The following is a 12467-nucleotide window of genomic DNA, read 5'->3' as shown; positions in this document are numbered from 1 at the left end:
CGAAACACATCTAGACTGATAGATCTGTATCATGTCACTGATGCGTCTATCGCCTATCTTTGCAGCAAATCTGAAAACTCCATGTGCACTTTTCGCCATCTTAGCCCGAACGTTTGTTATTTTGTGCGACCATGTTCTAGCTCTGGCAAAAGGGATTCCAATTTATCCACTTGTTCCACTTTCTCTCCATCTATAAACAAGCATTTGCAATGCATAAGGTCTCGCATTAGGAAAGTTTGAGCTATTGGTATTGTAAATGGCACATTTTTTATTTATGTGTTGGTTTTGAAAATAGCAAAAATAATAGCTTAGTCATTTACAGTGCCAATAGTTATAACTTGTGACACCTATAGCATTTGTAATGCAATATGTGTTGTATTCACGTGACTTAGATGTATTGCTATTACAAATAACAATGGCTTTTAATTTTTTTAATAATTAATACTTAAATAAAAGTTATTGTAATTTATAATGGCAATAGCTTAAACTTTTGTAAATAACTTTTGTGAAGATTATGTTCAGTGTATTTTATTGTGACGAAAATCCAAGAACAGAAGTGAAATACTAACCTCTTTTTGTGACATTTGTAATAAAGCTTGAAACATTGAGAGAACATATTTGACCCAGTTGTTTTTGAATGGTTGCACAGATTGATGCTGTGGTGGCGCTGTGTGATATTGTGGTGGCGACTAGTGATGCTGTGGCATTCAATGATCCTGTGGTAGCTCATAGTGATGTTGTTGTGCCCCTTAGTGATGCTGTGGTGGTGCTGAGGAATGCTGTGGTGATGCGATAGATAGAGTGAGTGGGATAGATAAATAGAGTGAGGGCGATAGATAGATAGAGGGCGATAGATAGATAGATAGATAGATAGATAGATAGATAGATAGAGTGAGGGCGATAGATAGATAGAGTGAGGGCGATAGATAGCTAGACAGATAGATAGAGTGATGGCGATCAGTATCTAGATAGATAGATAGATAGAATGATAGATAGATAGATAGATAGAGTGAGGGCGATAGATAGTGAGGGCAATAGATAGATAGAGTGAGGGTGATTAGATAGTGAGGGCAATAGATAGATAGTGAGGGTGATAGCAAGATAGCGTGAGGGCGATAGATAGAGTGAGGGCGATAGAGTGAGGGCAAAAGATAGATAGATTGATAGAGTGAGGCAGATAGATAGATAGATAGAGTGAGGGCGATAGATAGATAGAGTGAGGGCGATAGATAGATAGAGTGAGGGCGATGGATAGAGTGAGGGCGATAGAGTGAAGGTGATAGATAGATAGATAGATATCTAGAAAGATAGAGTGAGGGCGATAGATATAGTGAGGGCAATAGCAAGATAGAGTGAGGGCGATAGATAGATAGAGTGAGGGCGATAGAGTGAGGGCGATAGATAGATAGACAGATAGAGTGAGGGCGATTAGATAGATAGAGTGAGGGCGATAGATAGAGTGAGGGCGATAGACAGATAGAGTGAGGGGGATAGATAGATAGACAGATAGAGTGAGGGCGATAGATCGATAGACAGATAGAGTGAGGGAGATAGATAGATAGATAGGAGCGAGGGCGATAGATTGATAGATTGATAGATAGATAGATAGATAGATGGATAGATGGATAGATGGATAGATAGATAGATAGATAGATAGATAGATAGATAGATAGATAGATAGATAGATAGATAGATAGATGGATAGATGGATAGATAGATAGTTGTGTGTGCGGTTGTGGTTGTGTGTGTGTGGTTGTGTGTGTTATGCTTTGTTTTGCAATGCTATATTTTGTTATGCTATGCTATGTTTTGTTGTGTTTGGTATGCTATGCTATGTTTTGCTAGGCTATGATATGTTTTGTTTTGTTATGCTATGTTTTGTTGTGTTTTGTTAAGCTTTGCTATGTTTTGTTGTGTTTTGCTATGTTTTGTTATGCTATGTGTTGTGTTTTGTTATGCTATGCTATGTTTTATGTTATGCTATGTTTTGTTATGCTATGCAATGTTTTGTTTTGCTATTCTATGCTTTGTTTTGCTATTCTATGCTTTGTTTTGTTATGCTATGCTATGTTTTTTGCTATCCTATGCTTTGTTTTGTTATGCTATGCAATGCTTTGTTGTGTTTTGCTATGATTTGTTATGCTATGTTTTGTTGTGTTTTGCTGTTTTGTTATGCTATGTGTTGTGTTTTGTTTTGCTATGCTATGTTTTGTTATGCTATGCAATGTTTTGTTATGCTTTGTTTTATTATGATATGCTATGTTTTGCTATCCTATGCTTTGTTTTGTTATGCTATGCTTTGTTGTGTTTTGCTATGCTATGCTTTGTTATGCTATGTTTTGTTGTGTTTTACTATGCTATGCTGTGTTTTGTTATGCTATGCTTTGTTTTACTATGCTATGTTTTGTTATGCTATGTTTTGTTATGCTATGCTTTGTTATGCTATGCTATGTTTTGCTATGCTATGCTTTGTTATGCTATGCTATGTTTTGTTATGCTATGCTATGCTTTGTTGTGTTTGATATGCTATGTTTTGCTATGCTATTATGTTTTGTTTTGCTGTGCTATGTTTTGTTGTGTTTTGTTAAGCTATGCTATGTTTTGTTGTGTTTTGCTGTTTTGTTATGCTATGTGTTGTGTTTTTTTATGCTATGTTTTGTCATGTTATGCAATGTTTTGTTATGCTATGTTATGTTTGTTTTGCTATCCTATGCTTTGTTTTGTTATGCTATTCTCTGTTTAGTTTTGCTATCCTATGCTTTGTTTTGTTATGCTATGCTTTGTTGTGTTTTGTTATGCTATGCTATGTTTTGTTGTGTTTTGATATGCTATGCTTTGTTATGCTATTTTGTGTTATGCTATGCTATGTTTTGTTTTATTATGCTATGCTTTGTTTTGCTGTGCTATGTTTTGTTATGCTCTGCTTGGTTATGCTATGCTATGTTTTGTTATGCTATGCTTTGTTATGCTATGCTTTGTTATGCTATGCTTTGTTATGCTATGCTTTGTTATGCTATGTTGTGTTTTGTTATGCTATGCTATGTTGTATTTTGTTATGCTATGCTATGTTTTGTTGTGTTTTGTTATGCTATGCTAGGTTTTGCTATGCTTTGCAATGCTATGTTTTGTTATGTATGCTATGTTTTGTTGTGTGTTGTTATGCTATGCTATGTTTTGTTGTGTTTTGTTATGCTATGCTTTATGTTCTGCTATGTTTTGTTCTGCTATGTGTTGTTGTGTTTTGTTATGCTATGTTATGTTATGCTATGTTTTGTTTTGCTATCCTATGCTCTGTTTATTATGTTATGCTATGCTATGTTTAGTTTTGCTATCCTATGCTTTGTTATGCTATGCTATGTTTTGTTGTGTTTTGCTATGATTTGTTATGCTATGCTATGTTTTGTTGTGTTTTATTATGCTATGCTTTGTTATGCTATGCTATGCTTTGTTATACTATGTTTTGTTATGCTAAGCTTTGTTTTGTTATGCTATGCTATGTTTTGTTGTGTTTTCTTATGCTATGCTATGTTTTGCTATGCTTTGCAATGCTGTGTTTTGTTATGTATGCTATGTTTTGTTGTGTTTAGTTATGCTATGCTATATTTTGTTGTGTTTTGCTATGTTTTGTTATGCTATGCTGTTTTGTTCTGCTGTTTTGTTGTTATGTTATGCTATGCTATGTTTTGTTTTACTATGCTATGTTTGTTTTGCTATTGTTTGTTATGTTATGCTATGGTTTGTTTTGTTATGCTATGCTATGTTTTGCTGTGTTTTGCTATGTTTTGTTATGCTATGCTTTGTTTTGTTTTACTATGATATGTTTTGTTTTGCTATGCTTTGTTATGTTATGCTTTGTTTTGTTATGCTATGTTTTGTTATGCTATGCTATGCTATGTTTTGTTGTGTTTTGTTATGCTATGCTTTGTTGTGTTTTGCTATGCTATGTTTTGTTTTATGGTATGCTTTGTTTTGCTATCCTATGCTTTGTTTTGTTATGCTGTGCTTTTGCTATCCTATGCTTTTGTTTGTTATGCTATGCTATGCTATGTTTTGTTATGCTATGCGGGTGAGGGTATGTGAGGGTGTGTGAGGGTGCGTGAGGGTGTGTGATGGTGTGTGAGGGTGAGGGTTTTTGAGGGTGAGGGGGTGTGAGGGTGAGGGGGTGTGAGGGTTTGGGGGTGTGAGGATGAGGGGGTGTGAGGGTGAGGGTGTGAGAGTGAGTGAGGGTGTGAGAGTGAGTGAGGGTGAGGGGGTGTGAGGGTGAGGGTGAGGAGGAGGGTGAGAGGGGGTGAGGGGGTGTGAGGGTGAGGGTGAGTAAGTGGGTGTGAGGGTGAGAGTGTGTGAGGGTGAGGGGGTGTTGAGGTGAGGCGGTGTGAGGGTGAGGGGGTGTGAGAGTGAGGGGGTGTGAGGGTGAGGGGGTGTGAGGGTGAGAGGGTGTGTGAAGGTGGGGGGGTGTGAGGTTGTGTGAGGGTGAGAGGGTGTGTGAGGGTGAGAAGGTGAGGGTGTGTGAGGGTGTGTGAGTGAGGGGGTGTGAGGGTGAGGAGGTGTGTGAGGGGTCAGGGGGTGTGAGGGCGCGTGAGGGGGGTGAGGGCGTGAGGGTGAGTGTCTCCAATGAATTTCGCTGCTTCGCCTTCTTTGAAAATGTTCAGTGCTGTAAATAGAGCATGCCGCCCTAATTATCACAGCATGAGGCCCCAAAGTGATAATTATCACAGCATGCAGAGAGGCGCCCCACACTGCTGGAGCACTCAACTGCACATTAATTATAGTTGAGTGCTCCAGCAGCCTGGGGCGCCTGTTGACATGCTGTTATAAGTGGGGTCTCATGCTGTGATAATTGTTACTTGCGGTGCACAATACTGATTCCCGCCCCTCCAGGACTCCCTTACCTGCCTCATGGTTGCCAAGGCAATATTTCTGAAAATATTGCTGTGCTACCGTAAGGCAGGTCATGGAGTCCTCGAGAGGTGGGATCCAGAGCAGACACATCTGCTAAACAGGAGCTTTTTCCAATGGCAGACCTCTATCTCAAGAGGCCTGCCAATGGGAAAAAAGGGGCGTGGCTTCATGCCATACTGAAATCCCCTGCTCACAATATCTCTTTGCCTGCAGCAGGGCCATGCCCTGCAATGCAGGCTTCGACCTAAAAAGGAATAGGACTTATTACAACTGCTACCACAAACCATTGTGTGGGTTTTATTCTTATTAATCTGTAGTTTCCTATCCTTTATAAAAATAGTAAACCTATCCATTAAACGCTGCAAGACGATCGGTGTCCTGGACAATAACACAGCATCGTCTGCATAGAGCAGTACCGGTACATCTATCCCTTTTACCTGAGGGGCACCTGATCTTATTAATTTTAGGACAGCATCCACCTCATTAATAAAAAAGGGGAAAAGCAAGGGGGCGAGGACGCAGCCTTGTCTGATGGCACTCATTGTACTTATAAAGCGCGCTACTTACCCGTGAGGGTCTCAAGGCGCTTGGGGTTGGGGGGGGGATGTCTAAAACTTTGTCCTGGCAGATCTTCAGGGACCTTTCTAGTCCTTTTTGGGGGTCTCTGCCAAGTTTAAAAAGGTAGGTAATTAGTTCTGGCACACCTGACCCTCGATAGAAGGTCTGGAGCATTCGGCCCTCAAGAGATTGCGCGTCTCCCTCTCCAAAGGATTCCTAAGCCACTTAGTAATAAATTTAGACACATGGTCGGGGGGTTAATTCAGAGCTCCTAGGATGTTTAATATTAAAGTGGGAGAACATCTCCTCACCTAAAGGGTCCAAGACATTATCTTTAGAAGAAGAAGATGGAGTATTATCATTAAAGAGGAGAGAGTCAAAGTCTCTGTCATCCTCATCAAGGTCAAGGATGTATTCGTCCGGGAATTCAGAGGCATCATCATTATCATTGGGAATAGAATCAAGATCAATCATATTGTCTTGAGCACTTTGATACTTCGTGCCGCGAGGGACACCCATCAATGTCGTGCCGCTGAGGACAACTTTGGATCTTGTGCCGCTAGGGACACCTGAGGCAAACGAGGTGTGAAGACCTCCTGTAATCTTCGAGGTGCTAGGACCTCCTGTGCTCTCTGGGGTAAACTCAGTATTATTTGTCTTTTTGTGCCTCTTACCCCTTAACTCATCAAGATTGTTCTTATCTGTAAAGTCCGCCTCGGGAAGGTCATCCCCCTCAGAGGGGAATGATCTCTCAGAGGACATGAGATGGGAGAGTGTCGAGAACATACACGATCTCATTTCCTTGTGAATAAGGTTTCTGTTGGATTCGCTGGTAAAAACAGATTCGGCTGAGTTAGCCTGGTCTGAATCGGAGTCAGACATGGATAAAATGTATGATATTCCCTGATGCCTGATATATATATATATAAATATATGTATTTGTATAACCTTAACCATTTTTTTAAAATATTTTTTTTAATTAATTAAATGGTCCAGAGATTATAACCCTTTTTTTAATATATCTTCTAACTAATATTAATTCGATAAGAGGGTCCAGTAGGACTAAGAGACAAACCAGATATGTTAATAGAGACTTGGCAATTTGTTATCCTCCAATTTAAGCTAAGTGTATAATTATCGGTGGTCGTCAGGAAGGGAAGCAGCTGATCGGTTGAAAAACCCAAGCGCGATCAGCTGGCTTTGAAAATAACGGTATTGCTCGTCCGAGCACCGAGGAAAGGCCCACAGCAGCAACACAACGCTGCACGCGTTTTGCTGAGGGTCCTTCCTCTAATTTTGGGAGGAAAAGAGGAAAGCCTTCCAAACACAGCGCGGCCGGCTACTCGATAAAGACATCGAAAATGGGAGCAGGCAAAGGAAAGCGGAGGCAAGCAGTAAGAGCAGGGCAAAGCGCCGATCGCGGCTGTAACCAAGATGCGCAAGGGCGTGAAACAATGCAATTTTAACAATAAATCATTACAGGAGCGGGGTGGGAGCTGACCTCCATAAATTGGAGGTCGGGAACTCAGGAAACGATGGTGGCTTAACGGCGGTTAGCTGCAAATAAGCTGAAAAGGGCACAAGAGAGCTGCAAGAAAAGGAATACAATTAGATCAATAACAACAATAAAGGAAAAGCAAGGAGTACAAAAGGTTTCAAGAGGATATAAAAAGTTGACTTATCTGCCTGGAGGCGCATTGAAAAGAGGCTGATTGCCTAGTGCTTAGTGCTATTGTTTGGTTAATAATGTTCTAATCTGGAACTTTTACTTTGTGACCTATGCAGCTGCTTGGGTCTGCATTAAAAGTTGTATGCATAATGGTAGCCTCCGGTCTTATAATGAAATTTATCTTGTAATCATATCCTCAAACTCAGTCATGAATCCAGCACTCTGGTGCTTAAAGTGAACACCCCTGGTCTAGTTCCTTGTTTTTCTTAGTGGATATTTGTATACTAGTGTCTTCCTCAAGTGAATCCACTGTAAAACTACTTGTTGCTGGCCAATTGACAATTCCAACAGAATCTATCAAGTTACATGTTTCTTTTTTTTTTTTGCTATAAAAAAGAGAGACAGAGGATCACACATATGCACATTTATTAATGAGGCACTTTTCTGTTTCTTTAGTCAAATTTGACACCTTACTCAATCAGAACTCACATTTTTACCCCAATAAAATCTTTGGTCCCCATTGACCAGATTGAACCAAACCAAGTGAAACGGCCCTCAAAATTCAGCCGTCCATCATGGCAAATTTGGTGTAGTTTTCAAAGTAGTTAATGTTCCAAGGGGAAATTCCAAATCCATTGACTTTATTGAAGTAACAGAGGAATGAACATAGATAATTTCCTAGAAGGAAACAAAAAAAATGCTTGCTGAAAAATGTCAACACATTTTGCAAGCACACAGTTTTTGGATCATTGTGTTTTTTTAAACACATCATGATTTTGTGTCCGCTTCCAAAAGATACATCCTTTAGTAGGACGTTAACAAACTTTATATACCTTACAAACAGCAGCAATAAGTCATGTAATTTTCGTAAGATGTTTGTGAATATCTGTAGGAGACAAAAGCAAATTCAAAGTTATGTGCTGGTCAACCATCAAGGAGCCATAAATATCGACTAAATAGAGCATTAAAAAATGGCAGGCAGGGGAGTACAGCGCTGAAGCGGGCCACTTCGGATAGGGAGTTGGAGTCCCAGCTTACGGATGGGGAATGGAATAGATCTCAGGCGCTGGTGCGGGAAGTAGCTGGCAATGCCCGATTTAGGCTGGTGTACTTTTACTTCCTCTGTAGGGCATATTTGACTCTTGAGCGCTCACACAGGGTTTACCCAATATGCCTGGCGAGCTGTGCTAGGTTCAGTGATAACCCAGCTGATTTCAGACATGTTGCATGGGACTTCGCCCAGTTAGATACGTTTCTGGGGTGAGATAGAACAGGAAGTGCGGTGTGACGAAAGTAGCTGTGGACTGCAGAGCCTAACATTGACTATTGAGGCTGTTGCCTCTTCCCAAAAAGGAGAGCTAAAAGAGGAGCTGGTTCACCCAGCTGAGCCTAGTGCTAGCATGACGATGCATTGCCATACACTGGGCCTGCCCCAACTCTACCCAAATGGAGGGCTGACTATTTGGAATGGGGGGCTACAGAAGAGTGCAGTCTGCAGAAGGTACATACTGAAGAACACTCAGAAAGGAATGTATGACGTTACAACGCATGCATTCACAATGCATACCATTACAACAAAACTTTTACAACGCAGGATCCATTACAACGCATGCCATTACAACGCAGATGCTATTATAACGCATGTATGGGTAAGTATTTTTATTTTAATTAGTGGGAATGTAATAGTAGTGTAAATGTTGGATAGTGTAGGGGTTAAAATTACTATTCTAACTCCAGGGGGGTATAATAGTATGGTAAGTGTTGGATAGTGTAGGGGGTTAAAATTACTATTCTAACTCCAGGGGGTGTAATAGTACTGTAAGTGTTGGATAGTGTAGGGGTTTAATTAAATTAAATACGTACCCATACTTACGTTGTAATGGCATGCGTTGTAATAGCACCTGCGTTGTAATGGCATGCGTTATAATGGATCCTGCGTTGTAAAAGTTTCGTTGTAATGGTAGTGCGTTGTGAAAGTTGCGTTGTAATGGCTGTTTCCCCTCAGAAAGGGACCTAAAGTGCTGGGGTAACATGCAGGATATGTTGGGTAGACATCACACAGGCCTGCGTAACGGTATAGATTTGGCCATACCAGGAGGAGGAGGCACGTCTTCTGTGATCCCCGGCTCTGATGCTGGGCTGATTGAGTAGGTGCTGCTTTTGCATGTGAGCTAACCTGCCCCCTCCACTATTAATGGGATCCGATCCTGAAGATAACTGGCCTAGATTTATGCATAACTCTCTCACGAACACTTGTGAATAGATGGATGCCTTGTTCTTGGATGTGCCCATCTCACACAGCCCCCCATGTGTATCTGATCTCACCTTGGAATTCCTGCTCCTGTACCTACCACGTCTATAGTGTGTAATTGCTTGAAGATCCTATGCTGCACTGTTGATTTCTGTATTGACTTGAAAATTGAATTGACACATTTTCACAAAAAAGGTATCAATTTATAACCAGTGTTGGCAAAGCCAGTAGGTCTCGCCTAGGCGAGATGTTTTGGCTTTGTCATTTTTTTTGTAAAGTTAATTTCTATACAATGTTATAGCCTGCTGTGGTGTGGCTTGTCATTGCATAATATGGTATGGCATTTTATGGCCTGGCATTGTATGGCATGGCCTGTAAATGTGTAGTATGGAATGGTATGTTTTTGTGTAAGCATGAGGAACCCCCGAGTTCTTACAACCTTAGAAGACACCTCAACAGCATGCCCACAGGTAGATGGCTTGGGAATAGTATTCAACCTCAGTTTTCATGATGCAATGTGTCCTGAAACAAGGCACTCAAACAAATCCAAAATACAGTTAATTAAGTACGGAGAGAGTCAATAAGAGTTAGACATTTTTTTTAAGATTTATAAAAGATTCAGAAGGGTACAATACGGAAATCATGTGATCATCTCAGTAGGAGGGCAATACAGAATAATCTGAAACATTTTAAGTTCCAAATGAGAAGGGAATACATGGCTTAGCAGTTCGGGCTGGACTGTTCCCATGAGGCATAGGGTCAAGTCTGATTTGCATATGGCTATGTCTGAACTGGGGTGGCTTGGTGAGCAAAATAACGATGAATTAAACCCATATCTGTGACTGGGGGTGAATATGTTGCCATTGTGCAACATTCCGTCCATCATCTTGTGTGTTTTGCTGTTCATCCTATGTGAGAAGGGTATGCCCAGACGTGGGTCCCTTGCTCACTACGCCACTGGAGTCAAGCTATCCTGGCTGAAGACGGCTGATAGCCAGAATCCGGTCCTAGGATCCTTTATAGGATCCTTTATTCTGGTCCAGGGAAGACATGGCTTGGCAGTTCGGGCTGGACTGTTCTCTTGAGGCACATGGTCAAGACTGTTTTGCATATGGCCGTGTCTGAACTGGGGTGGCTTGGTGAGCAAAATAACCATTGATTAAACCCAGATCTGTGACTGGGGTGATTGATTTGCCATTGTGCAACATTCTGTCCATCATCTTGTGTGTTTTGCTGTTCACCAACTCAGTGCACCACAACTCATGGACCCTTTCCAATAGATATTTTTTGATGTGGACACCTCATGCAACAATGTCACCTCACACCGCGGGAAAGACCTGGGATGATGATGGGAAAGATGTGGCAAGTGTATTACACCCTACAGCAGCTGCAGCAGGAATAGCCCGGAGGGACACAATCTTGGATAATTTCTTTACATGAGCACAATTAGCTCTGGTGCCTCTACCTCAGTACACTGCGACTTGCTGACCCTTCTAATTGGATATTGGGTAATCTCTGTACTTGCTCCAGCTACCAACATGATGCTTCGCAGTTGTTTGTGTTCTGTTGGTGTTTTCTGTTTCCGTATTAATGATGAACACTGTTTAAGTTGTTGCCAGCACCAACCACTCCCTGAGGGATGGCTCACAACTCACCCCACACCCATCCAGCAAAGGTGTCACTGCTCAGGTGACCCTGGTAATAAAGGGTGGCCGGGCGCACGTGCCCGTAGCCAGTTCAACTGACTATCAAAGTGTGGCAGTGTGCTCATTGCGTATGCATAATGGCCCTGGGCCCTACCTGTTAGGGTTTGTGCACAGCAAAGAGCATGTCCCCTCTCATTGCACGAGTGGTCTCTGTAATTGCTCTCTTGAAACAGACTACTGAAAGCCTTTCTTGTTATCTCAGCCCCTCCCTAAGACTTCTGTGTATGTTGCTCAATGTATTCACAAGTTTGGACATTGCTGTCTTGTTTGCACATTGGACCTTGCTTTTACCAAGGCTTATTTAGAAAACATTGGACCTTGCTTTTACCAAGGGTTATTTAGAACACTCCTCTCTAGGCCATGTGCTACTTCAACTCATTAGCATAATAACTGAAGCTCTGCACACCTGCTTGTGAGAGCCACACCCAGTTCTTCGAACCACACCCAGCTCTTCGAACCACACCCAGCCCTGTCTATAAAAGGCAGCCCCTGAGCCTCACCCAGTGCTTGTGCTCGTCTACCTCCCACTTACCTGAGAACAGATCCTTCGGCGCTGGCACTCCTGCTCTCTCCAGACTTTCTTTGACTTCAACGGGCGCGGCTTCTGGCTCTTCCTTCTTCTGGTTTCCGGCTACTTCTTGCCTCAGCCCCTCTTCTGTCCACTGCAATCAACCTGCAAAAGAGAAAGAGGTCAAGGTTAGACTGATCAGTATCCCTTTTCAGCAACAAGTAAGTGCAAAACCTTTTATTACCTGAAAGAACTTTATCGGCGATTTCTGGATTCATGTAAAGACAATTTGGAACAAGATATCTCCCACGAACTTTGTGGTTCAAACCCTTTGTTACAAGAATACTTTGTGGAACTTTGTGAAATAAACATTGTTTTACATGGAACTTTTTAAAGAATCGAACATAGGAAACCATTGATAGCAAGGCAAACAGTAAATCAAGGACTTGCACAAATTACCTGCTGTATTTTGATGTAAAAGTACAGTATTTGTTTTATAAAAAGTCCGGAAATGTGTGAAAAGTGAGTTTGCTATTAAGAATTTGGGCTTTAGTAATATTAAGGTGAATGTTAGACGTTGGTAATTCTGAAAATGATATTCATTTGATTTTACAGAAGTTTTACAGTAATAGAAAGCACATCCCAGAACAGTAACACATTCCAAACCTGGAAGCTTGAGACCAGGATCCAAGAGGTACTTTTAGAAGAGAATTTCTTAAAAGATTAAGGTTTAGTCAGGAACACATTTAGGGATAGGTTGCACTTATCTGTTCTTTGTTTATGTTTCATTAGACACCAGTTTCTACAGAAGTCTGAGAGGGCCTCAGATTTTAGCAGCTCTTCTACAGTGGAAACGCAAGAATGGTGTCCTCTCTT

This window comes from Lissotriton vulgaris, chromosome 2_1, assembly GCF_964263255.1.
Source record: "Lissotriton vulgaris chromosome 2_1, aLisVul1.2, whole genome shotgun sequence".
Lineage (NCBI taxonomy): Eukaryota > Metazoa > Chordata > Amphibia > Caudata > Salamandridae > Lissotriton > Lissotriton vulgaris.
Note: the sequence above shows the minus strand (reverse complement) of the source record.